The following is a 27,273-nucleotide window of genomic DNA, read 5'->3' as shown; positions in this document are numbered from 1 at the left end:
ACTGAGGTCCGGCAGGGGAAGTAAGAATTTATGGGCTGGCGCAGTGTTTCCAGAGGAAGAGGAGGAGTCTATCTCTCATAGTGGCTGTCCTGAAAGACGATTAGGGAAATCCTCTTTGCACTGCAAGTGCACTTGGAAGTAAAGTCGCTGTAGATCCGACGGGGACATGCAAGGAAAATAAAAAACAGCATTTTAGCTTGCACATGATTGGATCATAAAATCAGCAGAGCTTCCACTCATTTCAGATCTACCCCTAAGCCCTTGTACACACGGTCGGAGATTCCGACAACCAAATCCATTGGATTTTGTCCGAAACTGTTGCATACACACGGTCGGACAAAGTTGTCGGAAAATCCGACTTGATGATGTTATTTCATTACGACGGGACTACGTTCACGTTAGTAGCCAATAGCTTTGGTGTAGGAATTTGATCTGAGCATGCATGGCACTTTGTCCGATCAAAATTCTCTACACATGATTGGAGTATGTCTGATCAGAGCATATTGTCAGAAAATTTTACCAACAAGTTGGAAAACTTGGTCCGTCGGATACTCCGATGGTAACAGTCCGATGTAGACCACACACAGTCGGAATATCCGACAAAACGGTGCGATCGGACACATTCCGTCGGAATCTCCGACCGCGTGTACAAGGGCTTAGATTTAGAGCAACTGCACTTCCAAGTGCATTTGCAGTGCAAAGTGGATTTGCCTTTCGGAAATAACCACCATAGTGTGTATGGTGGCCCCATAACTATTAGAGCCCTTTTACATCTGTGTGGTTAAGGTATCCCATTGAAATGAACTTACTGACAACATGCAAAAAAGGCTTGAACAGAAGACATGCCACAAATTTTTCAGTGCATAATTGTGCGTTAAAGCTCGCTACAATGCATGTGCATTTGCTTAGTGTATTCAGGTACCAGTTGAATGAAATGTAATTTTGTGACATTTCAATAAAGGTAGAAAAATGAAAGTGCATTGCGTTAACAACTCCTCAAACCACTCCTATACAATGCAAAGCAGTGAGTGTGTGTTATATGGGTAATGGGAGTCAGCTGATGTAAACAGGCCCGATGTCAATGTGGGAGTCAGTCTGATTTTGGCTCTCACCTGATTTGTATACTGGCAGCCTCCAGATTCAGAAACTGAGTCATAATGGTAATTAGTTATATATAAAGATCGTGCAAAGTTTGGGGGGTGCGTGTTGGGGTGTAGGAGTGGGTTGTAGGTGTTCTTTAAATATCACCGGAACAATAAGGATGGCCATTTATCCCACTACCGAATGTTATGATGTAGGGTTACAACTGTAAACTTGTTAATGTGTTCCAGTAACTGGATTTTTACTGTTACACTGTGTATGAGACACATTGGTGGACACGGTTACAAAGATAGCTGTGTGTTGCCTTTACTGGATATGTACATGTAAATACAGGAAGCTAGCGGTACAGTGCACAGGAAGTTCTTTAGAAAGATGTTTGTTACAGATTTACACAACTTGATGTGACTTTGTAACCCAGTGAAATTGGATCTTGCTGGACGTTCTCATTAGTAAACTGTGTATTTGGAATTTATTTTTGAAACAAATATATTATCAGAATTTACAAAGTGAAAATATTTGTTTGTATAATTGCCTTTTGATTGAAGTATAACTAGAGACTACATTTTTTTAGACTTAGAGCTTGTACACACAGTCGGACAGTCCGACAACAAAATTCGTTGGATTTTGTCCTACAGATTTTGTCCGAAACTGGTGTTGCATACACACAGTCTGACAAAGTTGTCGGAAAATCCAATCGTTGATGGCGTTATTTCCTTACGACGGGACTACGTTCAGGCTAGTAGCGAATAGCTTTAGTCTTGTAATTTGATCTGAGCATGTGTGGAACTTTGTTCGATCGGAATTCTCTACTAACGATCAGACAAAGTCCGATCTGACCATGTTGTCAGAAAATTTTATAGCCCAGCTCTAAAACTTTGTCGGTCGGATATTCAGACGGAAACGGTCCGATGGAGCCCACACACGGTCGGATTATCTGACAACACGGTCCGATCGGACATTTTCCTTCGGAATGTCCAACCGTGAGTCGGTCTGCACTCTGAAGGACTTTTTCAATGGATTTCTGACGGAGTTTTGCCAAAACGGACTTGTCTACACACAATCACACCAGAGTCCGATGGATTCAACCGTGATGACGTACGACCGGACTAGAATAAGGAACTTCATAGCCAGTAGCCAATAGCTGCCCAAGCATTGGTTTTCGTCCGTTGGACAAACTGATTTTTCGACCGGACTCAAGTCCGTTGGAAAGATTTTAAACATGTTCTAAATCTAAAGTCCGTCTGATTTTTCAACAGTAAAAGTCTGATGAAGCCCACACACGGTCGAATTGTCCAACAGAGTAGTTCCATCTGATCTTTGCTGTTGAAAAGTCTGGCTGTGTGTACACGGCTTAAGGGGAATTTACTCTCTGTAATTGACCTGAACACCAGGAAAAATGTAAGGATAAACCAGAAGAGAAAAAGAGAAATCTTTATAAGGGGGGGACACTTGTTCCTATGACAATTGTCTAAGTGTAGTATCTGTTCTTATCAGTTACCAATAGGTGGCGCTTGCTTACCGTCCCTGTTCTACGGCGGTGGAGCAGGGGTGGCGGTTGCTATGCAAAGCCTGTTGGTGTAAAGGTGACCCGGACCGGTTCGTAGCCGGTTCGGGAAGCCTTCTGATGGGGGCGGAGAACCACTGGTCGCGCCAGGGGAGGGGACCCTGGCAGACCGGCTTGGATTGTGGCAGCTTTAGCCCCAGTCAGTTTTTTGGGAGGGAACGCTTAGCTCTCCTGTTCCAGCAGGGGGGCGGCCTGTACCTCTCGAATATAATTAGGTAGGAGTGACGGGAGTGAGGGTTTGACCTGATGGCAAAGGGTCTCACTAAGCTCGCTGATCTCCATGCCTTTCTGGCTGTGGTGGGGGCTGTCGTGGTCTGGGCTGGGCTGTCGGGGATGCTTTTGTTGGAAAGCCCATGGTGATGTGCCCCTGGAGTGGCAGTCCAGGGGTGCCTTATTTCACTGTGCGTCTGCACCTTGATATTCGGCACCTAGGTCACGTCACCATAACATGCTTTTTTTACACCTGCCTCTAGGGCCCGGCCTTTTGGCTAGGACCAGAGGAATTTTTGATTCCTGGCCGGAGGGCCGGTCATTGTATTGCACAATGGCCACTTTTCACTCTCCTCTCCACTATCCCTTCCTCACTTTTTATTTATTTTATTTGTGTGTGTTTTGTCACGGTCTGTCACTGCACGTTTTGATTAGTAGGGTGTCGGTCCTCGGACCAATCCTGAACGTCTTGAGGGAGAGCGGACATAGGGCTTCTGGCTTGGTCCAATCTCCATTGAGGGGGGCCTGCCTTCGGGGAAGCCCCCATAGTACCAAGTACCTAGGAGGTTCTGTTTCGGCAGTCCTCCCGGGGAAAGGAGGTCTTCCGGTTTTGTCCGGGGACCACTTGTTGAGTCTGGTACCTCAGTCCCCGTCTGGAGCCTAACGCCCCGGGGGATCAGGGTATGGTCCTTCTTTTGGAGGACATCAGGCACCCGTCTGCACTTTTTAGTGTTTCACTCTTTGTGTGTGCACTTTTTTTTATGCACCGGGTGGAAGTTTTTTTTGGGTGTGTTTTGCACGCCATGGGCTTTTTCAATAGAAAAAAAATTGTCTAAGCTTCTCGGCCTTTTGGCTAAGATCAAGTGTAGTATCTGTTCTTATCAGTTACCAATAGGTGGCGCTTGCTTCCGTCCCTGTTCTACGGCGAGGTGGAGCAGGGGTGGCGGTTGCTATGCAAAGCCTGTTGGTGTAAAGGTGACCCAGAGCGGTTCGTAGCCGAAAGGGAAGCCTTCTGATGGGGATGGAGAACCACTGGTCGGCGCCAGGGGATGGGGCCCTGGCCTTCTGGCCTGGATTGTGGCAGCTTTAGCTCCAGTCAGTTTTTCGGGAGGGAACGTTTGTTCTCCTGTTCCAGCAGGGGGTACCTTCCGAATGTAATTAGGTAGGAGTGATGGGAGTGAGGGTGTGACCTGATGGTAAAGGGTCTCACTAAGCTCCTGGATCTCCATGCCTTTCTGGCTGGGGTGGGGGCTGTCGTGGTCTGGGTTGGGGGACCAGGGATGCTTTCTGTTGAAAAGCCCATGGTGATGTGCCCCTGGAGTGGCAGTCCAGGGGTGCCTTATATTCACTGTGCTTCGCACTTTGATGTTCGGCACCTAGGTCACGTCACCATTAATACGCTTTTTTACACCTGCCTCTTGGCTAGGACCAGAGGAATTTTTGATTCCTGGCCGGAGGGCCTGGTCATTGTATTGCACAATGGCCACCTTTTCACTCTCCTCTTCACTATCCCTTTCCTCACTTTTTATTTATTTTATTTTTGTGTGTCTTGTCACGTTTGTCACTGCACGTGTGATGAGTAGGGTGTCGGTCCTCTGACCTATCCTGAAAGTCTTTGGGAGGGCGGACATAGGCCTTTTGGCTTGGTCCAACCTCCATTGGGGGGCCTACCTTCGGGGAAGCCCCATAGTACCAAGTACCTAGGAGTACCTAGGAGGTTCTGTTTCGGCAGTCCTCCCGGGGAAAGGAGGTTGTCTGGCTTCGGCTATAGATGAGTCTGGTACCTCAGTCCCTGTCTGGAGCCTAACGCCCCGGGGGATCAGGGTATGGTCCTTCCTTGTGGAGGACATCAGACACCTGTCTACACTTTTTAGTGTTCACTCTTTATGTGTGTGCACTTTTTTTATGCACCGGGTGGAAGTTTTTTGGGTGTGTTTTGCACGCCATGGGCTTTTTCAAAAAAATAAATAAAAATTGTCTAAGGGAGATTTCTCTTACATTGTTAAGATCTCTCACTTCCCCTTGAGTCCTCAGAGCAGGAAGTCAAGGGAAATCTCTCTAATGAGACACAAATGAGGAAAAAAAAAAACCCTGACAGCGATATTAGCCCTCCCCTTCTCTACCTAAAGTAGAAGTAAGCCCTAATTAAATGATTTTTAGTTTGCTAAAGTAGTGTGAATTTTACACAATTGTCATGTGTGCTGTTTATATATATATATATATATATATACACACACACACACACACACACACACACACACACACACACACACACACAGCCCTGGTGAGTTCCCTGATGGTGACCACAGTGAACCATGACTGCATAGTGTGTGTTGGAATGTACTCTTTTTTTTTTTAAATTTGAATATAAATGCGCGCCACACGTTTCAGATCTTTATTTGTAAAACACTTTGAAAACCATTTATAATTTTCCTTCTACTTGACCATTATGTGCCACTTTGTGTTGGTCTATCACATAAAATCCCACTAAAATACATATTTACTTTTTTTGTTGTAACATAACAAATGTGGAAAATTTCAAGGGGTATGAATACTTTTTCAAGCCATTGTATGCAAAAGAAACCTCTACAGATATAATTAGGCTGCTATTACTGGTCTTCTGAAAATGCTAGCTGCATGGCTGTCTTTGGCTTTTGTACTTTGAGACACTGACCCAGACAAGCATGCAGGCCAGAAAAATCAGTCATGTCACAGCTCATATTCTGCACACTTTAAGTAATAGGTATTGTAACAGTACTGTCTGCCCTAACGTTGTAAAGCGCTGTGCAAACAGTTGGCACTATATAAATCCTGTACAATAATGACTAAAGGTAACCCATGGAAAAGTTAGTGTGAGACTCTTTCGCTTTCCATTTTGTGGTTTTGATTCCGTTCTTAAAGTGACCCTGTCATCACATGAAAAAAGAAGTAAAGCCAAGGTATCCTGTAAATGAGGACGTTTTATGCTTGCCTTTCTGATGTGCTGTGTGTTATATCTTCACTCTTTTTTTTGCTGTCTGTGCTTCCTTTGCTATATTTGCCAGTCCATGTCAGTGCATGCAGATGCAGGTAAAAGTGTGATAATTAGTGTCCTACTTTTGGCCATTGGTGCCGATGGATGTCATATAATGTCTTTCCTGTGTGCAGTGAAAGGCCCGGCGTGTGTGGAGGCACGTTCTGCCCCACCAGCTGCCCAGACTAGCTGCCAAGACTTCCTGTTACTCATTAATATCAGCCAGACCAGCTTGTGCAGAAGCTCAGTGTGGTCTGTTCTGATATTTTGGAACCAGCCACCTGATTTGGGAAAAATTGCTTTGTGTATTTTTTTTTTTTTTTGAGAAAGGACACTTTTGTTTGTGTTTTTTTGTTCTACACAAGAATACACAGAGATCAGCATTATGAACACCCAGCTAATATTGAATAGGTCCCCCTTTTGCCCCAAAACAGCCCTGACACATTGAGGTTTGGACCCCACTAGACAAAGCATCACACTGCTTCTGCTGGCTTGTCTTCTTTGCATAGTGCATCCTGGTGCCATCTCTTCCCCACGTAAGCGACACACACCCAACTGGCCATCCCCGTGATATGAAAGGAAATCTGATTTATCAGACCCGGCTACCTTCTTCCATTGCTCTGTGGTCCAGTTCTGATGCTCAGGTGGCCATTGTAGGTGCTTTTGGCTGTGGACATGAATCAGCGTGGGCACCCTGACTGGTATGCAGATACTCCGCCCCATATGCAACAAACTGCGATGCACTGAGTTTTCTGACATCTTTCTATTAAAGTGGTTGTAAACCCTTACAAACCACTTTGACCTACAGGTAAGCCTAGATTAAGGCTTACCTGTAGGTCCAAGCAATATCTCCTAAACCTATATGGTTTAGGAGATATTTGCCCGAAAACGGGCACCGCTGTCTACGGCGCATGCGCCGTAGACAGTGGTGCGCAGGCGCACTGAACGCGGCAGTTCCAAGAATGGAGCTGCCGCATTTGTCGACTCCCGTGCGCATGCGCGGGAGTGACGTCATCGCGGCTTCGCCGAATGACAGCGGCGGAGCTGCAAGACGCCACCAGCAAGATGGATGCGGCGGACTACAGGGGACAGCGTGACTTCGCTGGCTCCTGTGTCAGGTAAGTGACACATAATGGGCTACTATGCGATGCATAGTAGTCCATTATGCTTTACCTTTGCAGGGAAAAAAAGAGGAAGTAAACTCATCAGGGTTTACTTCCTCTTTAAAACAAGCATCAACTTTTTCAGCAATTAGATTGGACTACATGGGCCAGCCTTTGCTCCACATGTGCATCAGTAAACTTTGACCCTGTCACTAGTTTGCCGCTTTGCCTTCCCTAGACTACGTACTAGAGCTGCACGATTCTGGCTAAAATGGGAACCACAATTCTTTTTTGCTTAGAATAAAGATCACGATTCTCGCGGGGTAACATCTTCTTTCACATTATATAAAAAAATTGGGCTAACTTAAAGGGGTTGTAAAGATTTGTTTTTTATTTTCTAAATAGGTTCCTTTAAGCTAATCCCACAAGAGCTGCAGTTTTGGAGTTGCTCTGATCCAGTCATCTAGCCATTATAATTTGGCCCTTGTCAAAGTCGCTTAAATCCTGAGGCTTGCCCATTTTTTCTGCTTCAACACATCAGCTTCAGGGACAACATGTTCACCCGTTGCCTATTGTACTTCATCCATTTTCAGGTACCATTGTAAAGTGATCATCAATGTTATTCACTTTACCTATCGGTGTTCATAATGTTAGGGCTTATTGCTGTGTGTGTATACATTTTATTTGTATGTACATGTTATTTCTTTTTGTGGGCAGGCATGTTAGTCCCATTCAGAAATAAACCAACAAGAAGTAAATGCACCCATTTCACCCATTTATACACTAGGGCAGAATGGCGCTTAAAGAGTTTTATATCTCTCAAAAATGTGTCCAGGTAAAAAATGGTAGCATCTATTTTTGGTAAATTTACCAGGCACTGGCTATTTCACTTTAAAAAGTCTTTAAAGGATGTAAACCTTAAAAAAGAACATTTCTTAGGGACCTTTCACATGGGCATGTCCGCTCGCTCAGCGAGGGATCAATCCGCTTATCCCCGGTGAGCAGGTAGATGACAGGTCCGTCACCGCTCACTGTGCTGAGATGGACCTGTCAGAGCCCCGCTCTCCTCTATGGGGAGATCGGATGAAAACGGACAGCCTGTCCGTTTTCATCCGATCCCATCTGCCAGACGGATGGAAAATAGGACCACCATCCGTCTGGATTTAGCAGAAAGGATCCGATTAGATAACAGCGGGTGTCAGCAGACATGTCATCATTGACATCTGCTGCTCCATAGGAGTAAATGGAGTGTCTGATCAGGTCCACCTGAAAAACTGACAGGCGGACCTGATCGGAAAGCCTGTGTGAAAGGGACTTTATTTGTTCTCTTTTGGTCTTTTACCTATACCATGGGTCTTCAAACTATGGCCCTCCAGTTGTTCAGGAACTACAGTTCCCATCATGCCTAGTCATGTCTGTGAATGTCAGAGTTTTACAATGCCTCATGGGATGTGTAGTTTCGCAACAGCTGGAGGGCCGCAGTTTGAGGATTCCTGACCTATACCATTAAATTGGTATTGCTATCCCGGTTTAATAAATGCAAAAAAAAAAGTTTTTGTGTCAGTTTGATACCCCTGATCTACATCATCATTTCTTTCTATATTTATATACATATGAATACTAAAGGCCCGTACACATGATCTGACTTTTTGCCAACAAACATGCAAATTAGCTGTTTTAAGGCAACATCCGACCGCGTGTACGCTCCATCGGACAAACTTTTTCGTTTTTCATCAGATAAAAGTTCGCTCTGCAAACAAACTTTTCGACATCAGACTTTACAAACACGCATGCTCAAAACCAATGCAAAAGATCAGACAACAATACAGTGGACCAAAGGTGGCAGTAAAGAGCAGAAAAAACACGTGATTTGGTGAAAGTTGGCTGAAAAAGTCTGATCATGTGTATGCATAACAAGTTCACGGCCAACGCCCTTTGTACAGAAATCCACGGGAGAGTTAGTTTAACCACTTGCCGCCCGCCCTATAGGCAATTGACGGTGGCAAAGTGGTTTCATCGGGGGCGCGCATCGCGGCGATCGTTATTGCGGGGTGTCAGTCTGACACCCGGCAACTACAATCTCGGTAAATAGTCTCCGACGGAGACTCTTTACCACGTGATCAGCCGTGTCCAATCACGGCTGATCAAAGTGTAAAGAGGAAGAGCCGGTGATCGGCTTTTCCTCACTCGCGTCTGTCAGACGCGAGTAGAGGAGAGCCGATCGGCTGCTCCTCTGACAGGGGGGGTCTGTGCTGATCGATTATCAGAACAGCCCCCCCCCCGAGGATGCCCACACTGGACCACCAGGGATGCCACCAGGAATGCCAGTCAGCACAATGGATGCCAATCAGTGCCCATAATGGATGCCAATCAGTGCCCACAATGGGCATTACTGATTGGCATGCATTATTGTTTGGCACTGATTGGCATCCATTAGTACAGTATAACATCAATGCCGCCTATCAGTGCCCACCTGTGCCGCCTATCAGTGCCCACCTGTGCCGCCTATCAGTGCCCACCCATGCCCAACTGTGCCGCCTATCCATGCCCATCTGTGCCACCTATCCATGCCCATCTGTGCTGCCCATCGGTGCCAGCTATCAGTGCCAATTTGTGCCACCTATCAGTGTCCATCCGTGTCGTCTATCAGTGCCACATATCAGTGTCCATCAATGCCACCTCATCAGTGCCACTTCATCGGTGCCCATCAGTGCCGCCTTATCAGTGCCCATCAGTGTAGCCCCATCAGTGCCCATCAGTGAAGGAGAAAACGTACTTATTTACAAAGTTTTGAAACTGAAACAAAAAAAAACATTTTTTTTTTCAAAATTTTCGGTATTTTTTTATTTGTAGCGCAAAAAATAAAAACCGTAGAGGTGATCAAATACCTCCAAAAGAAAGCTCTATTTGTGGGAAAAAATTGCTAAAAATTTCATTTGGGTACAGTGTAGCATGACCGCGCAATTGTCATTCAAAGTGCGACAGCGCTGAAAGCTGAAAATTGGTCTGGGCAGGAAGGTGTTTAAGTGCCCAGTATTGAAGTGGTTAAAGTCCGCTCTTGTGTATGAGGCTTTAGAGTGTTAGGCCGAATGCAACTGTGTTAATATGTTGTATTTTGCCTTTTCCTGTATGTTAGTTGTACAGTGGTGTGAAAAAGTGTTTGCCCCCTTCCTCATTTCCTGTTCCTTTGCATGTTTGTCACACTTAAGTGTTTCGGAACATCAAACCAATTTAAACAATAGTCAAGGACAACACAAGTAAACACAAAATGCAATTTGTAAATGAAGGTGTTTATTATTAAAGGTGAAAAAAAATCCAAACCATCATGGCCCTGTGTGAAAAAGTGATTGCCCCCTAAACCTAATAACTGGTTGGGCCACCCTTAGCAGCAACAACTGCAACCAAGCGTTTGCGATAACGTGCAATGAGGCTTTTACAGCGTCCTGGAGGAATTTTGGCCCACTCATCTTTGCAGAATTGTCCTAATTCAGTTACATTAGAGGGTTTTCGAGCATGAATGGCCTTTTTAAGGTCATACCACAACATCTCAATAGGATTCAGGTCAGGACTTTGGCTAGGCCACTCCAAAGTCTTCATTTTGTTTTTCTTCAGCCATTCGGTGGTGGACTTGCTGGTGTGTTTAGGATCATTGTCCTGCTGCAGAACCCAAGTTCGTTTCAGCTTGAGTACACGAACAGATGGTCGGACATTCTCCTTCAGGATCTCTTGGTAGACAGCAGAATTCATAGTTCCTTTTATCACGGCAAGTCTTCCAGGTCCTGAAGCAGCAAAACAGCCCCAGACCATCATACTACCACCACCATATTTTACTGTTGGTATAATGTTCTTTTTATGAAATGCAGTGTTCCTTCTACGCCAGATATACTTGGACACACACCTTCCAAAGAGTTCCACTTTTGTCTCATCGGTCCACAGAATGTTGTCCCAAAAGTCTTGGGGATCATCAAGATGTGTTGTGGAGAAATTGAGACAAGCTTTGATGTTCTTTTTGCTCAGCAGTGGTTTTCTCCTTGGAACTCTGCCATGCAGGCCATTTTTGCCCAGTCTTTTCCTGATGGTGGAGGCATGAACGCTGACCGTAACTGAGGCAAGTGAGGCCTGCAGTTCCTTGGACGTTGTTGTGGGGTCTTTTGTGACCTCTTGGATGAGTCGTCGCTGCGCTCTTGGGGTAATTTTGGGCGGCCGGCCACTCCTGGGAAGGTTCACCACTGTTCCATGTCTTCGCCATTTGTGGATAATGGCTCTCACTGTGGTTCGCTGGATTCCCAAAGCTTTGGAAATGGCTTTATAACCCTTTACAGACTGATAGATCTCAATTACTTTCTTTCTCAATTGTTCCTGAATTTCTTTGGGTCTCGGCATGATGTGTAGCTTTTAAGGATCTTCTGGTGGACCTTACTGTGTCAAGCAGCTCCTATTTAAGTGATGCCTTGATTGTGAACAGGTGTGGCAATAATCAGGCCTGGGTGTGGCTAGAGAAATTGAACTCAGGTGTGGACAACCACAGTTATAGTATGTTTTAACAAGGGGGGCAATCACTTTTTCACACAGGGCCATGATGGTTTGGATTTTTTTTCACCTTTAATAATAAACACCTTCATTTACAAATTGCATTTTGTGTTTACTTGTGTTGTCCTTGACTATTGTTTAAATTGGTTTGATGTTCCGAAACACTTAAGTGTGACAAACATGCAAAGGAACAGGAAATGAGGAAGGGGCAAACACTTTTTCACACCACTGTATGTTTTCTTGGGCTTGTGGACTGATAGTGCATGAAAAAGCTCAAAGAAGCTCAAAAGCACACCAAAAAAATGGAACATATTTGCTGAGGGGAGGGTTTGTGAGAAAAAACACTTATGCTCAAAAAAGCTCAAAAAGTACAAGCTTCTTCAAGCTAAAATAAAAGATCAAATGCCTGTAAAAGCAGCTTTTTTTTTTTTGCACTGCAGTGTGCATGAGCCCTAAATGTCCCAATATTCTATTGCCTATATTGTAGCTTGATTCGAAAAAGGTGACACACTTTTAAAATGTATCATAATGAACCTTTTTGGATATTTCAGTTTTGTATGTTCGTGTACGTGAGAGATGGGAGAAGGGGAGGTACATTGGTCGTTTTTAGCTCATAGAGTGATGCCATACCTTAGAACAGGGATATGCAATTAGTGGACCTCCAGCTGTTGCAGAACTACAAGTCCCATGAGGCATAGCAAGACTCTGACAGCCACAAGCATGACACCCAGAGGCAGAGGCTTGATGGGACTTGTAGTTTTGCAGCAGCTGGAGGTCTGCGAATTGCATATCCCTGCCTTCAGAACTTCCTTACAGCCAAACTCCGATGTCTATATACTTGCCTTTGTTCTGCTAGGATGGATTTCTGTACCAAAGACCTCTCCTATTGCTCCATAAGATACCAGCACTAAAGTCCCAGCAGCAGAATCTACAGTACTGCGTCTGTAAACTTAAATTATTAGTATATCCTTTGTTTTGTCATATTTTAACAATTTCCTTTTATACCTGAGTCTTTGTGATGTAGGAGCGCTGAACCTTTTGCTGATGCGTTTTAACAGGATGGGTGGTTTGTGGTCCTTTAACTGTGGGGTTATGCTGGACCCCCAGAGGAGTTTGTTGAAGTTTTGAAAGTGCCACACCATTTTGTACAGACTTTTTAAAAGATTTTTATTTTGTAACAGACTGGTTTACAAAATACAAATCCTTTGAAGTCTGTACAGGCTGGTGTTGTACTCCTGTCCTTTTATACCCGAGTGACAGCTCTGATATAATCCAGTAAACATGAGGGTAGTATTTTAGTTTTCTGACAGCCCTGAGGTAAGAGTGTGTTCCAGGGTAGCTAAGCAGGCAGTGTATGTTAACATGTTCAACGTGCCATGATAACATTAACTACAGGGTTTTATTAATATTGTCATGCAGCTGCTGTATATTAAAGTGACACTTTGCCGTGCAAATCATAAATTTTATCTATTTCTAGTATCTTGATGATTTAAAAAAAATGGCAGTCAGGGGTGATCGGTGCAGTGGTCGGGGGGAGTTACAAGCACCGATCTCCCTATATAGATTTCAATAAAAACAGCTCAAAGCCATGGGGGGGGCGGTTTTATTGAAATCTATACATGGAGATCAGTGCTTGTAACTCCTCCCACCACCGCACCGATCACCCTTGACTGCCCAGGTATCAGGTGAAGCATTGGATAATTTGCTCGGTATCAGCACAGCTACTACTATCGGTTCAACCCTATCAGTCACCACTGTCTGCTCTGCCCCTCCAGCGCTCACTGGAACCCTGGGCTGCGGAGGGGGTGGGAGCTTCCGACTCAGGCTCTCGGCTGTTTGCTGAGAGGCTGAGCTGGGTATCGGTTCAGGAATGTGGCTGGATCCTGACCATATGGTTGTGATCTTTCCCAACCAGCTCTTTCACGTCAGTCAACTGCGGGCTTTAGCCTGCTGTCGGCTATAAATGGGTCACAGGAGTGCAGAACGAACTGCACTCCTGTGAGCCACAGGAGAAGTACAGCCAAACCAGCTTTGTCTGTACTTTTCCTTTAAATGTATACCCCATTCAGACCCTTGAAGTGCATTATCACACTCGTTAAAAGGCTTCATTTTGAATGGGCTGCCAATGCGCTTCTGTGCCCCTTAAATCAGAACTGACCTTTTCATTGGCATCCCAATCACAGTGCATAGTAATATGTTACAATGAGTCTTTTTTCACCCAAAGTGAAAGGGCCAAAGTGCAACCCCCCCCCCCCCTAACATAAGTTGTGAGATGCTTTAGATTGCTGTCCCTTTTTGCAACCCTCTCTTGCTTAAGCGCACAAGGCTGCCACCTCTTCTGCCTAACCTTTGGTCCACCCATGCTATGGTGCAATGCATTGCAGTGATGCAAAGATATAAAGCTAACCCTAAAAATGTACATAACCCCATATTATATAAGCTGGCAGACGAATGTTGTCTTGAAATCAGGTGAAAAACTCTCTGAATGTTCACATTTGGGCATACATCTGAGTGATTCACGGCTCTGGTTCACATAGCACTGACATCAGCATTGCTCTGAGAAGAGATGGTTTGTACTGTTGCAAAATCCTCCAGATTTGGCTTTCAGAATGCAGTGATGTAGCAGAGGGTACAGGATTGGCGTCACAGGCGGAAATGGAAGCAGTGAGTAATACTGCTATGAAGACATAGCCGAGGAGAGGAGGAGGGGTGAGCACAGTACAGAGGGGGACAGCTGATAATGGCTATGGCAGCTGTTACAGTGTTCATGATTTTAACCCAAAAGAATTTCTGTGCAATGTCATGTTGTGAACAGAATATTTAATTTTATACATACAGTATATATACCTGTAAAATCAGTTCTATTGCATTTTTTATTTTTTATTTTTTACAGAAGGGTACACAGTAAATGCAAAATGTACTCCTAACAATACAAAACCAAACAGAGCAGGTCTAATGTGTTATTTAAACTTTGCACCCTGAGCTAAAAATGCCACACCCACAATGAATCGCAGCCACAGCACGTGTACAGCCCTGTCCATCTGTATTGTTACAATTTGAGTAGTCAGCCAAAGGGCAATAGAACCACGGCTCAGCCGCCTGTCTGAAAGAGCCCAAAGACTGCATTCACACCTGGGCAGATTTGCCACGATTTCAAAATGCCCAGGTGTGAATGACAAATCGCACAACTCACTTTTCAGATGCCATTTATTTGAATGGCACATAAAAACGCGGTGCGGTTCTGTCGCGATTGTCGCATGATCAATCGGCTTCTAAACTGCACCGCTTGAAGGATGTCGCCTAAAAGAAACTCCTGAACTTATTTTGGGCGACCAAGCTTTATGCAATGCGGTTTGCTACAATTGCAGCGTGATTTATCGCAGGACAATTGTGGCAGAACCACAACCCATTATTAAGTGCCATCCAAATGAATGGCATCTGAAATGTGCATCGTGCAATTTTTTTTATTCACACCTGGGCATTTTGAAATTGCGGAACAGAATTGCGGCAAATCTGCCCATGATTCAAAATGCCCATGCCCAATGCAGCCAAAGAGGTAGGTATTATACCTCTCCTTTTCCATGGGGCATAATTTTGAGGTTTTTTTTTGGGGGGGGGGGGGTTTGGGGGGCAAGTGTTATTTTAAAGAGACTGTTGTGTAAGGCCACCTCCTGATCACCTAATGCCTCACTAGCACTACTTTACTGCTCCTTCCTTTGCTTCCCCAAAATACCTAGTGTTGGCTGCTGTTGGAGCTCAGGAGGAACAGTAATACCACCCCTCCTAGTGTGACAGCATTAGGGGTTCAACGGATCAAAAACACACGGATTGCATCATTCCTCGGATCAGAGTCACGGATCGGATCAGCAAATAATAATTGAATTTGCAAAAACCTGTGAAAATTTCACCACCATATAGTCCCCACTGTAATATCCACAATCTCCCCCACTGTAATATCCACGTCATCTCCCCCACTGTAATGGACAGCTCCCCCACTGTAATATTTGCTGAGTATGGCTGGGTATGGCTGAGCATGGCTGGGTATCACCGAGTATGGCAGGGTATGGCTGGGTATTGCAGAGTATTGGCAGGGTGTTGCAGAGTATTGGCAGGGTACGGCTGAGCATAGCTGGGTATCACCGGGTATGGCAGAGTATTGGCAGGGTATTGCAGATTATAGCAGGGTATGGCAGTGTGTTGCAGAGTGTTGGCAGGGTGTTGCAGAGTATGGATGGATGTGACTGCAATTGTCACAGAGCAGCGCTGTGGGCACTACAGATCCAGCCCATAGCGCTGCTTCCATCCGATCTCTCCCCTCCACTGTAAAGATCAGTACACAAAGGGGAGAGAGGAACTGGCATCATGAAATGGCGTCATTTGACGGAGCAATCACATTGTAAACGGCCGCCGGATGTACCAAGATGGCTGCTGCTCCGGAGCTAGGCCAAAGCCGTGGCCTTTCCTAAGGCAGAGGCAGGCTCCGCAGATCGCGGGGTGTGCCGATCCGAACAGGTTGACCTGTTCGATTCACGGATCGGTGACGATCCGTTGCACTCCTAGACAGCATGCAGGCAGTGCCAGGGAAGCGCGATTGAGGGTACTCCCAGCACAATATACTGTAGTGTCACCACCTGTGCGCATATATGTGGCAGCACTACATAAAGCCCACCTCTGTGCTGCCATATATTATTATTATTATTATTATTATTATATTTTGAACGATATATAGGCATACACTAAATGGGAAGGGGTTAATCATGAACCTAGACTATGAATGATCTCCGGTAAGTGGAGAGGATGGAATATCATGCATTAGTGTGAAAGACTGAGGAAACAAATGACTTGCAAATTGCTGTAATAAATGATTAGGAAATATAATACAGCTCCCTGAAGAGCTATGTTTTCGGGGATCTCTTGAAGCATTCAGTATTAATGATAATCTATTGAATAGTGTTCTGTGTATAGGGAGAATTGCACAACTCCTTTTTTTGTGTCCAGTCCTGTGAATGTAATTCTAATGGTTGGGGCTTATATACAAAATAGCCAAAAGGGGAGTACTGTGTTCTCATTCTGCATGAGAGAGGCAGTGAGCCAGGTGACCTCATACATTGTGCTGTCCTCTCTTCGATATGCCAAAGTGAACTCCAGCAAATCTGTTTGGTTTGTTTTGGACAGAGTGGGCAAAGGGGAAGACCTATATTAGGCTGGGTTCACACAATTGCGAATTGGATGTGGGTTTTGCCGCATCCAATTTGCATAGCAGGAGACTGTGACCGGCTCTCTATGGAGATGGTTCACACATCTCTGCAGCTGCTCCAGTGCGAATTACACAGGAGTCCTGTGTGTCTTTTGGTCCATTTCAGCTCCAAATTCAGTCCAAAATTCGGGGCTAAAATAGTACCTGAAACGGTGAATGGAGAGCAGCGGACTCCTGCTGTGGGCCGGAGCGTGCTGCAGTGTGAACCCAGCCTCAATGTTTTATTACCATCTGTATTCCTATTTGGGAGATTCTCCCTCACCCCGTCAGAACAGATACAGTGAGGGAAAAAAGTATTTGATCCCCTTGCATATGTTTGTTTGTTTGCTCACTGACAAAGAAATGATCAGTCTATAATTTATAATTGAAATGGTAGGTTTATTTTAACAGTGAGACAGAATAACAACAAAAATATCCATAAAAACGCATTTCAAAAAAGTTATAAATTGACTTGCATTTTAATGAGTGAAATACGTTTTTGATTCCCTACCAATAAGCAAGATTTCTGGCTCCCAAGTGTCTTCTATACAGGTAACAAGCTGAGATTAGGAGCACTCTCTTAGGCCGGGTTTACACTGGTTCGACAAACGCTTCGACTTTGGGAGCTCATGTCGCATGAAAATCAGTGTTTCCCTATGAGAGCCATCTTAACGGGTCCGACACAATTTGATCTGAATTTGAAAATGCTCCCTACACTAATTTGGTCCGACTTTGATCCTACTTCAGCCCATTGAATATTACTGAAATCGGATCAAAATCGGATTGCGGTCCTAACTGATCCGACTTGTGCCCTGATGATCTTGAAGGGGAACTCCACGCCAAATAAAAAACTGCATGGGTTCCCACTCCAAGCGCATACCAGGCCCTTTGGTCTTGATGGATCTTGGGTGGACCCCACTCCGTTTTTTCAGCATGGGGGTTCCCCTTAAAATCAATACTAGATTGAAGGGCCTGGTATGCTCTTGGAGGGGGAACACATGCCGTTTTTTTTTTTTTTTATTTGGCGAGGAGTTCCCCCTAAAGATTCATACTAGACACAAAATGCCTGCATTGTAGGGATCAAAGTTGGATCCCCGTTCATTGAAGTGGGATGGATGTCGGACTTCAAGTCGCAGGGCAAAGTTGGATCCACAGTCGTATGACTGTCGTGTCGTACCAGTGTGAACCGGGCCTTAAAAGGAGTGCTTCTAATCTCAGCTTGTTACCTGTACAAAAGACACCTGTCCACAGAAAAAATCAATCAGATTGGATTTTTTTTTTTGTTGTTGTTCTTCTGTCTCTCACTGTTAAAATAAACTATTAAGGGCGTGGTTTCGCTATGCAGCAGTGAAGACGTGTCGTCTCTGAGCTCCGGCCCTGACCCCGCTTCTAACGCACCTTATCACCGCATGAACCCCTCAGCACGCTCGGGCACGATGGGCAGGAAAACCGGCAAGTCCCTGCCGAAAAAGGGAGCTCCCGACGGGTCGATTAAGCGCTTTCTAGCGGAGCCGGACGAGGTAGGTGACATGGATGGTCTAGGCCGCTCTCCCCTGAGCTCGAGCGGGCTTGCCGGCCCCGCCCACCGCCTCAGGCCTGATCACAGAGCTCAATCCCCGGCCTCGTCGGTGGGATCTGCGGATGAAGACCGTGATCCGCGACATTCGGAGGTAGCAGCACTGGTGAGCGGGCTCCCCACCAAGTCTGAGCTGGCCTCCATGCTCATGGGGCTCGAAAAATCTATTAAGCGGGAAGTGTCCGCTGTCCGTTCGGACCTGGCGCAAGTGTTGGACCGCGTAGAGGAGACGGAGCTACGCTTGGACAAGCATGCAACCGCCATTAGATCTTTGCAGGCGACCACCCGTTCCCTTGCTATAGCACACCGGTCGGCCCTCTACAAGATCGAGGACCAGGAAAATCGGAACCGCCGGAACAACATCCGTATCCGGGGGTTGCCGGAGGCAACCGGTGATGAGGATCTTCTCCCTACGGTCCGGGGTATTTTCAATGGCCTCCTAGGGAATGCAGCAGATCATCCCTTAAAAATTGACCGCGTGCATAGGGCCCTTAGGCCACGTAACATGGATGTGGACAATCCGCGGGATGTGATCTGCAGGATTCATTACTTTGAGGAAAAGGATCGCATTATGCAGAAGCTTAAGGGAACGCAGGTGTTGGACTTTGACGGAGCATCGCTTTCTTTCTTCCCCGATCTGGCCAGGGAGACGCTGGAACGCCGCAGGGCCCTGCGGCCCCTAACTGAACAACTGCGCTCGGCCTCCATCAATTACAGATGGGGCTTCCCGGCTGCCCTAATTGCTCGTAGAGATGGGAAAACGGTGATTCTGCGGTTCCCTGAGGACCTTGAGAAATTCTGTGCAGACCTTAACATCTCTCCGCCTGAGCTCCCGGGCTGGCAGGAAGGCATCCCGCCTCTGGAGAACGTCCCTGAGGCGACTTGGCAAAAGGTGTCTCGCAAGCAACGTGGTCCATCCTTCGGCTTGCCGGCTAGTCAGCCGTAGTGTGCATGCTGGCTATTGCCTTTAGATCGGATGTTTGGTCCTATCGACCGGTCGTACCTGGTTTCGCAAGTACATTTTAGTGCATTACCGTGCCTTCATTCCTTTTTGCATGGTGTTTGTTCTTTTTCTCTGTTTTTCGGTTCTATTTTTGGTTCACAATTTTATTTTTTATTTTTTTATTTTTTGCACTTACGCCCTTACTTGCTGCGTTGCACGTGATATGCGACGTAGGGGGGCCTGGAGCTGCCCGGGATTCGTGGAACAAGTGCTTGTGAGACATATGTCTGGCGGTTACTTACTTACTCCCTTCCTTATATCATAAGATTAATGTGTATGTGGGAAGCTTGAGCTCCTTATTTCCACTTTTGCCTCTGGTTCTATGTTTAGTTACAGGGGGTGGTTCATTTACTTTAGTGTTTCCTTACGCAAGGTGCTTATATGTATAAGTGTGATTATATGTTTGTTATGTGGGGGTCGGGGTCGGGGCTGCGGCATGTCACTCCTGTTATGGGTGGCCGTGGACTGCTGCTGCTGGCTGGCCCCTCCTTGTGCCTGGAGGGGGGGCATCGGATGGATCCTTCTCTCCGGACCTCTGCCGGGCTCTCGGCGGGGGGATGGGGGTTTGTCTGACTGCCCCCGCGCTTCGGTGCAGGCGGCTGCGAGCCCGTGTTGCCCTCGGACTGATTGGGGCTTCGGCCCCCGGTGCCGAGGAGATGATGGCTATTGCTTTTGCTGACCTGCTCATTCTCTCTTCTCTCTTCTCTATTTCTTCTCTTCCGCCTTTTTCTTACCCTCTCTCTTTACCCCTCTGTCTCCCTACCCCTCTGCCTCTGGTCCTGTCTCGTGATTGCAGTGTATTTGTTCTAGACCCTGGCGGTAACCTATGGCCACGTTAGAATTATTATCATTTAATGTGCGGGGCTTACACGCCCCTGGTAAACGCCATAACTTATACCGTGAGCTGGATCGCCTGCGGGGGGACGTGGTCTTCCTGCAGGAAACCCATCTTACTCACACTTCGTCGGTGAAATTGTTCTCGCCGAAATACCCCACGTGGTATTATAGCTTATCTGATGTGCACAAAGCAAAGGGTGTGGCCATAGGGTTCCGGAGGGGTACTCCTTTTCAGTTGATTGACATGTTATGTGACCCACTCGGACGCTTTCTGTTCCTTAAAGGTAGCCTAGGGGGACTGCAGTGTACGCTGGCGACCCTCTATGCACCGAACCGTGACCAAGCCACCTTTATAGCTGCAACGCTGAGAGGGCTGAGGGACTTTGCTAGCGGATGCGTTGTCCTAGCCGGGGACTTTAATACACCGTTGGAGCCCCTGCTTGATACCTCCTTGGGAAGGTCCTCGGTTTCATATAAAAGCCTGGCGTTTATCCGTAAACGCCTCTTTGACGCTCAGTTAATTGAGGTTTGGAGGACAATGCATCCGAGGGCGAGGGACTACTCATATTTCTCGAGTGTTCACCAATCTTACTCCAGGATTGATTATTTCTTCCTTGACCATCACCATCTCTCTCTCTTGGCAAATTCCAATATAGCATCTTCGCCCCTGTCTGACCATGCCCCTATTTTACTTACCCTTAATATTTCTTCACTGCCCCATAAAGCTACCAACTGGAAGTTGAATGAGAACCTGATTAGTGAGGAGGCAGACATCATATCTATGCGGGATGAACTCACCCAATATTTTCTTGATAACGCCCAACCGGACATTTCCCCGGGAACACTTTGGGAGGCCCATAAGGCTCACATACGGGGTAAGTTTATGGAATTAGGGGCTAGGAGGAAAAGGGAAGCGGTATTGCGACAGTCTAAGCTATTGTCGGACATTGCTTCTCTTGAATCCCAACATAAGGCCAGCTTGGCGCAAGCTACCCTTCACTTACTAACGGAGAAAAGGGAGGAATTGAAGGGTTTATTTCATGAGCAGTGGAAGCGAGAAGCCCGTAGAGTGTCCCAAACTTATCACGAATGGGGTAATAAGCCGGGGAGGCTTCTGGCGCGCTCTCTACGTCTGACTAAGACTAGGACGTATATTGAAAAAATTAAAACCCCTTCTGATACACTTACGTATGAGACCTCTGGAATTGCCAAAGAATTCCAGGCATTTTATCAAGCTCTCTACCGAGTTCCCTCAGCGGTGCCGGATGTGGAGACTAAAAAGTCTTTAATCCGGGAGTATTTACAGCAGGCGGATTTGCCCAAGCTGGACCCGGCGGTCCTTGACTCTTTGGATGGGGAACTCTCGGTCCAGGAGTTCAGTGTGGCACTGAGGGCTATGGCGAGTGGCAAGGCCCCTGGTCCAGATGGCTTTACGGTCTTGTATTATAAGACCTTTGCAGGGACCTTGCTGCCCCGCCTGGCCTCTTACGCGAACACGATATCGAGGGGGGGGTCTTTTCGCCCTGAAACTTTGCACGCACATATCTCTGTGCTTCCTAAGCCGGAGAAAGATCCTAGCCTATGCGGGAGCTATCGCCCAATATCCCTCCTGAACGTAGATGCTAAATTATACGCTAAAGTTCTCGCGAATCGGTTACTTCCTCTCCTCCCGCGCTGGGTTTCTAATGCGCAGACTGGGTTTATTCCGGGTAGGGAGGCACGTGACAATGCCCTTCGCACTTTCTCCTTGATGGACTTTGTGCGGAAGACCTCCCAGTCCACCCTGTTACTTTCCACGGATGCTGAAAAAGCGTTTGACAGGGTGGACTGGGAGTATCTGATGGCCACCCTATCTCATCTGGGAGTCGGGCGGACTCTCTTGTCCCACATCGCAGCTTTATATCAATCCCCAACGGCTCAAATTCGGGTTAATGGCTCCTTAAGCGACTCGTTTACGCTATATAATGGTACGCGTCAGGGGTGCCCCCTCTCCCCGCTCCTCTTCGCCATCTCTTTAGAACCCTTCCTCTCTACAATTAAAAATAACCCAAACATTCATGGGATCACTGTTGCAGGTACCGAACACAAATATGCGGCCTATGCCGATGACATCCTGTTTTATGTCCAACAACCCCTGATTACCCTCCCCAATTTGATGTCTGCCTTCGCACAATTCGGCCTTATATCCAATTTTAAAATCAACATGTCCAAGTCGGAAATTCTAAATGTCACTGTCCCGGTGGAGGAGGTTCATCGTCTCCAAGCTTCCTTCCCATTTACATGGCAAGCCCACAAAATGAAGTACCTAGGTATTTATCTTACCTCCAAGCCCCAAGCCCTCTTTAGTGCTAATTACATTCCCCTCCTTAACGCCATTCGATCTGATCTACGTCGATGGTCACAGGTTGCTCATTCATGGCTAGGTAAGATTGGGGTGATTAAAATGAATGTCCTGCCCAGGGTGTTGTTCCTCTTCCAGATGGTCCCTATGGGTATCCCGGCGAGTTTCTTCGGGATCCTGGAGTCTCTGATTGGTCAGTACGTGTGGAGCAGAAGGCGTCCGAGGTTGTCCAGAGCTCTTTTATATAGGCCCAAGCGGCTGGGGGGGTTGGCTCTGCCGAATGTTAAATTGTATTATATGGCTACTGTCTTATGCAGGATTTCGGATTGGAAATTTCATAAATATTCAAAACTGTGGGTTGCTCTCGACCATGCACTCAGTGGCACTGACTTATACACTCTAGTTTGGATTCCCCGGAAATATAGGTCGGTGGCTCCTAATACCTCCACTCTGACCCTCTCTACTCTCCGGAATTGGGACTTGCTCTGTAGTAAACATGGGTGGCTCTCAAACTCCCCCATCATGCCTTTGACCGGACATAACTACTTCCCTCCGGGAAATATTGACCCCAGAATCTATTCCTGGCAGCTGGCGGATTCTCCCCTTTTGCACCATGTTACCAACCATGCGGGTATTCTACCCTTGTCGCTACTGATTCCCTCTGCGAGGGCGACTCTTATGGATCAATGGACTTACAGACAACTAGTGGATTTTGTTCATTCCCTCCCGAAACCTCTTCGCTCTCTTTCGGATTTAACCCCCATTGAATCTGCTTTTATAGAAGACCAACCGGTGGAGCGGCCCTTGTCCTTTTTTTACCACGCCCTACAGCTTCTGTCGTCTAAAGGTCTCCCCACCTTCTTGGCCAATTGGGAGCATGATTTGCACAGCACGATCTCGGAGGCACAAAAATTCACTATCTTGTCTATGGCCCACTTGTCTTCTACGGCTTCAAGGGCTGCAGAGGTGAACTATAAGTTGTTAACGAGATGGCATTATACCCCGGTTGTCCTGCATAAACTCTTCCCGCAAACGTCACCTCTCTGCTGGAGAGGTTGTGGGGAATGTGCCTCTCACGCCCATATCTGGTGGTTTTGTCCCCTGATCAGACCGTATTGGGTAGCGGTTTTACACTGGCTGAAGGTTATTTTAGGGTATGAGGTTCCGAATGATCCCTGGGTAATACTATTTCACTGCACAGGCTCCCCAGCAGGGGCCTATAAGAAGTCTGTGACCCCTCATCTGCTTAACGCTGCAAAAGCGCTTATTCCACGTCAGTGGAAGCAATCCACGATCCCATCCCTTCGCCAATGGCTATTGGAAGTGGATCGTACGTATCATCTGGAAGATCTTACCTACTCCCTCCGAGGAAAAGCGGACTTGGGGAAACGGATTTGGGCCTGCTGGGTAGCCTTTAAGTACTCATCAGATTATGTGCAAATAATGGCGCACCCTGGGTGAACCCTTAGGTTCGGATGTTATTCTTTCTTATTTTTTATTTTCTTGAGTGTTATTTATTTTTTGGCTCGAGACAGGACCAGGCAGCTCCCCTCGTCTTTCCTTCCCCCTCTTTGTCTCCCCTCCTTTTTCTCCTCTTTTTTTTCTTTCTTCATCCCCCCCTCTCCTTAATTTCTCAGACTATACTCTCTCTTTGTCTTCTGCTCTTTCTTTCATCTCTTTCTTTTTCTTCAGTGACTTGGTTCAAAACACGATGGTTGGTCTATCAAGGGTTGCGGGATTGTTATAATTGCTACCCAAGCGCTTGGGTTGGAGAGCACTTCCGTTATGCATATTGGGTGTGCTTCGCTGGTATTTAGATGCTCCCTAGTTGAAGTGTGTGGTTGGCAAGTTATAGTTATAGGTTCCGTCACATGTATCTTTTGTAACCCTGATGTTACTCACTTTGTATGGTATATTGCTGACCTTACACTGTATGTCACTGTTTTCTTATGCTTTATTCTCTAATAAACACAAATTAAACAAAAAAAAAAAATAAATAAACTATTAATTAATTGCCATTAAAAATATAGACTGCTCATTTCTTTGTCAGTGGGCAAATGTACAAAATCAGCAAGGGATCAAATGCTTTTTTCCTCACTGAAGGAACAGAAAATCTCTCAAGTGGGGAAGCAAACAAAATACATTTTTAGTAGATAAGGGAAGAATGCCTCTATTATCTTTATTATAAGAAGGTTCTCAAGCAAACAAAGGTAAATTACAAAACTCGACACACAGGCCAAATGTCGGGAGACATTGGTTGGTTCAATAAAAACCAGCCGAAATTCAGCCCATGTGTATGTGTGCAATGACAGGAGTGTTTTTGCCGGGGGGGGGGGGGCGCTGTACTAACGTTGGATCGTTAGTACAGCGGTTTCTGACCAGAGCTGTCAAGTTTTTTTTTTTTTGTTCAACACGCTGGGTTGAATGATAAAAAAAACCTATTGGTGTGTACCAGGCTTTTTGCTGGTCAGAGATAACAATTTTTTTTTTCAAAACAAATAGATTCCTCCATCCGCACAAATGAGGTGGATTAAGGAATGCTTCCAGCTGAGACACTGCATTCTGACAGAGGGGATTCAGAATTCACTGATCTGCAGCTGCAGCCGCTGATCAACAAAAATTTTCCAATATTCCCATTCGACAAAAAATTATCTAACAGTTGACTTCTTGCAAGCGGAGAAGGCCATGGCCCTTGTGAACTGGCTGAATTTTGATCCATCTGTTGCCAGCTTTAGATTTTTTCTCCCCAGAATTTCCAAAGAACTTAAATCATTACCAATTGTATTATCATAGAGTAAATATTTGGTAGTGGCACTAAATGGATCAGTTCCAAATCTTAACATACCCAACAGCTAACATAATGACAATCTTTGTCTATTGTATGCAATATCTATTTGTATCACTGCGATCAATTATTGGATATAAATGAGGTTGAAGATTTGGAATGTAGCAAAGTCCCGGGCCTCCTTGAGTCTAATGCCGCGTACACACGATCAGAATTTTTTTGGTCGGAAAAAGCTCTGTTTTTTTCCGACGGGATTCCGCTCAAGCTGTCTTGCATACACACCGTCACATAAAAGTTCTCTGAACTTTCGACCGTAAAGAATGTGGTGACGTACAACACTACGACGAACCATGAAAATGAAGTTCGATGCTTCCGAGCATGCGTCGAATTGTTTCCGAGCATGCGTGGGAATTTTGAACATGCTCTCAATCTTTTGCTGGGCGAAATTTCCTCCAGCAAAAGTCCCATGGAGCATACACATGATCGCATTTTCCAACCAAAAGCTCTCATCAGACTTTTACTGGCATAATTTCCGATCATGTGTACGGGGCATTAGGAGAACCTCCAGAGCCAGGGACAGCTGACATCCTCTGTATAGAATGGGTTGCAAGGCATAGTGGGTGTAATGTAAGGTAGATTCATGGGCGCCAGACACTTCTTGAATGTAAAGAGATTTATTTTCTCTTGAACAGAACAGTGGGAGAGAGGGTATAGGGACAGGACACCCTTAGAAAGTTGCAATGTCAATTAGCAGACTCTCAGACTTCTACAGGTGGACAGCTATGAAGGGAAAGGCATTCAACAAGACACCACATCTGCATGTGTAGTAGCGCTGTCTCCTATGGCAACAGTCTTACAACAGTTCCTAACACAAATTGTAACAAACTCCTTTATTTTTATACAGTCACTTCTTATAGACTGTCAGCCCACTGAACTCCCAGTCTCTCTCACTAAACCTGCTGATTCACGGCCACTGAATCCCATGAGCTCTTCTAATCTTCTTACTTTAGTATCTTCCTCAAGCGTCACCCCTGCTTCTCTGCAGAGTCCTTGGCTTGGCACTCCAGATACTCCTCAAGTGTCACCCCACTGGCTGGGTTCCTGGCTTGGCACTCGCTGAAGTTTCCCGATTCTTTACCATCTGTGGTTGGTGAGAATACTCCTCCGTTACTTGCTTCAGCTACTCACTGTGGTCCCTGGTGACAAGGTGGCTGGACCCTTAGTGGTGACAGCTTCCCCTCTACCCCTGACCACGACAGGTTCTCCGGCTGGCAGAACCGTCATTTCTGGTTGGACTGCAAGCCGCAATCCCAACCTTATGCTGCTCTCCTGCTTCTGGATAGGCCCTCAGACAGCCTAGCAGCCAGATGTGCCCTGGATAGGCCCAAACTCCAGCCCAGCAGCCCAGGGAGCAGAACACACATCCACCCAGACAACTGTCCAGGTCCCAAATAAATAGGCTCTCCCAGCAGGCCAAGGGACCCAAGAAAATCCCTGCCCATTGGCTGAGATACCCTATCTATTCCTAATCTGTCCTTGCAATGCCCTTGTCTTATCTAATGTCACCAGATACCCGGCCATCTAGTAACAGAAGAGAGAAGTGCAGCAATTCCAGACTTGAAAAATCAATTGATCCCTCACAATTGGCCAAGGAATGATACCTGGCAGGTGCCTGTAATGAGGGCAGACTGTCGGAATCTCAGAGCCAGTGTCTCATTGGCCACTGCAAACAATAATGGGGACAGAGGACACACCTGTTGGGTACCTCTGTACAATGTTATCGAAGCTGACAGCAGACCATTAGCCAAAAATTGGGACGTGGGGTTTGCATAAAGAATAGTGACCCACTTTTGAAATTTCTCTCCAAATCCAAATGACCGTAATGCAGCCTGCAAGAATGGCAAATCTATTGAGTCAAAGGCTTTAGCCATGTCCAGTGATGCCAACACACTAGACTCGAGTAAATATTTTCTA

General features: G+C 46.1%; 1 protein-coding gene and 1 pseudogene across 1 annotated transcript in view; both read left to right on the top strand.

Annotated features, from left to right (window-relative positions):
- The window catches only part of PPP1R18 (protein phosphatase 1 regulatory subunit 18), a 68,560-nt gene that overhangs the window by 24,425 nt on the left and 16,862 nt on the right, over window positions 1-27,273 (top strand). The gene's annotated exons all lie outside the window — the stretch shown is intronic.
- Window positions 3,709-3,793, top strand: LOC143989476 (U2 spliceosomal RNA; annotated as a pseudogene).

Source organism: Lithobates pipiens, unplaced genomic scaffold (assembly GCF_037356315.1).
Source record: "Lithobates pipiens isolate NorthernLeopardFrog02 unplaced genomic scaffold, aLitPip1_a1.2 Scaffold_1, whole genome shotgun sequence".
In the NCBI taxonomy this organism is placed as follows: Eukaryota; Metazoa; Chordata; class Amphibia; order Anura; family Ranidae; genus Lithobates; species Lithobates pipiens.
This window is presented reverse-complemented; position numbering and strand designations above follow the sequence as displayed.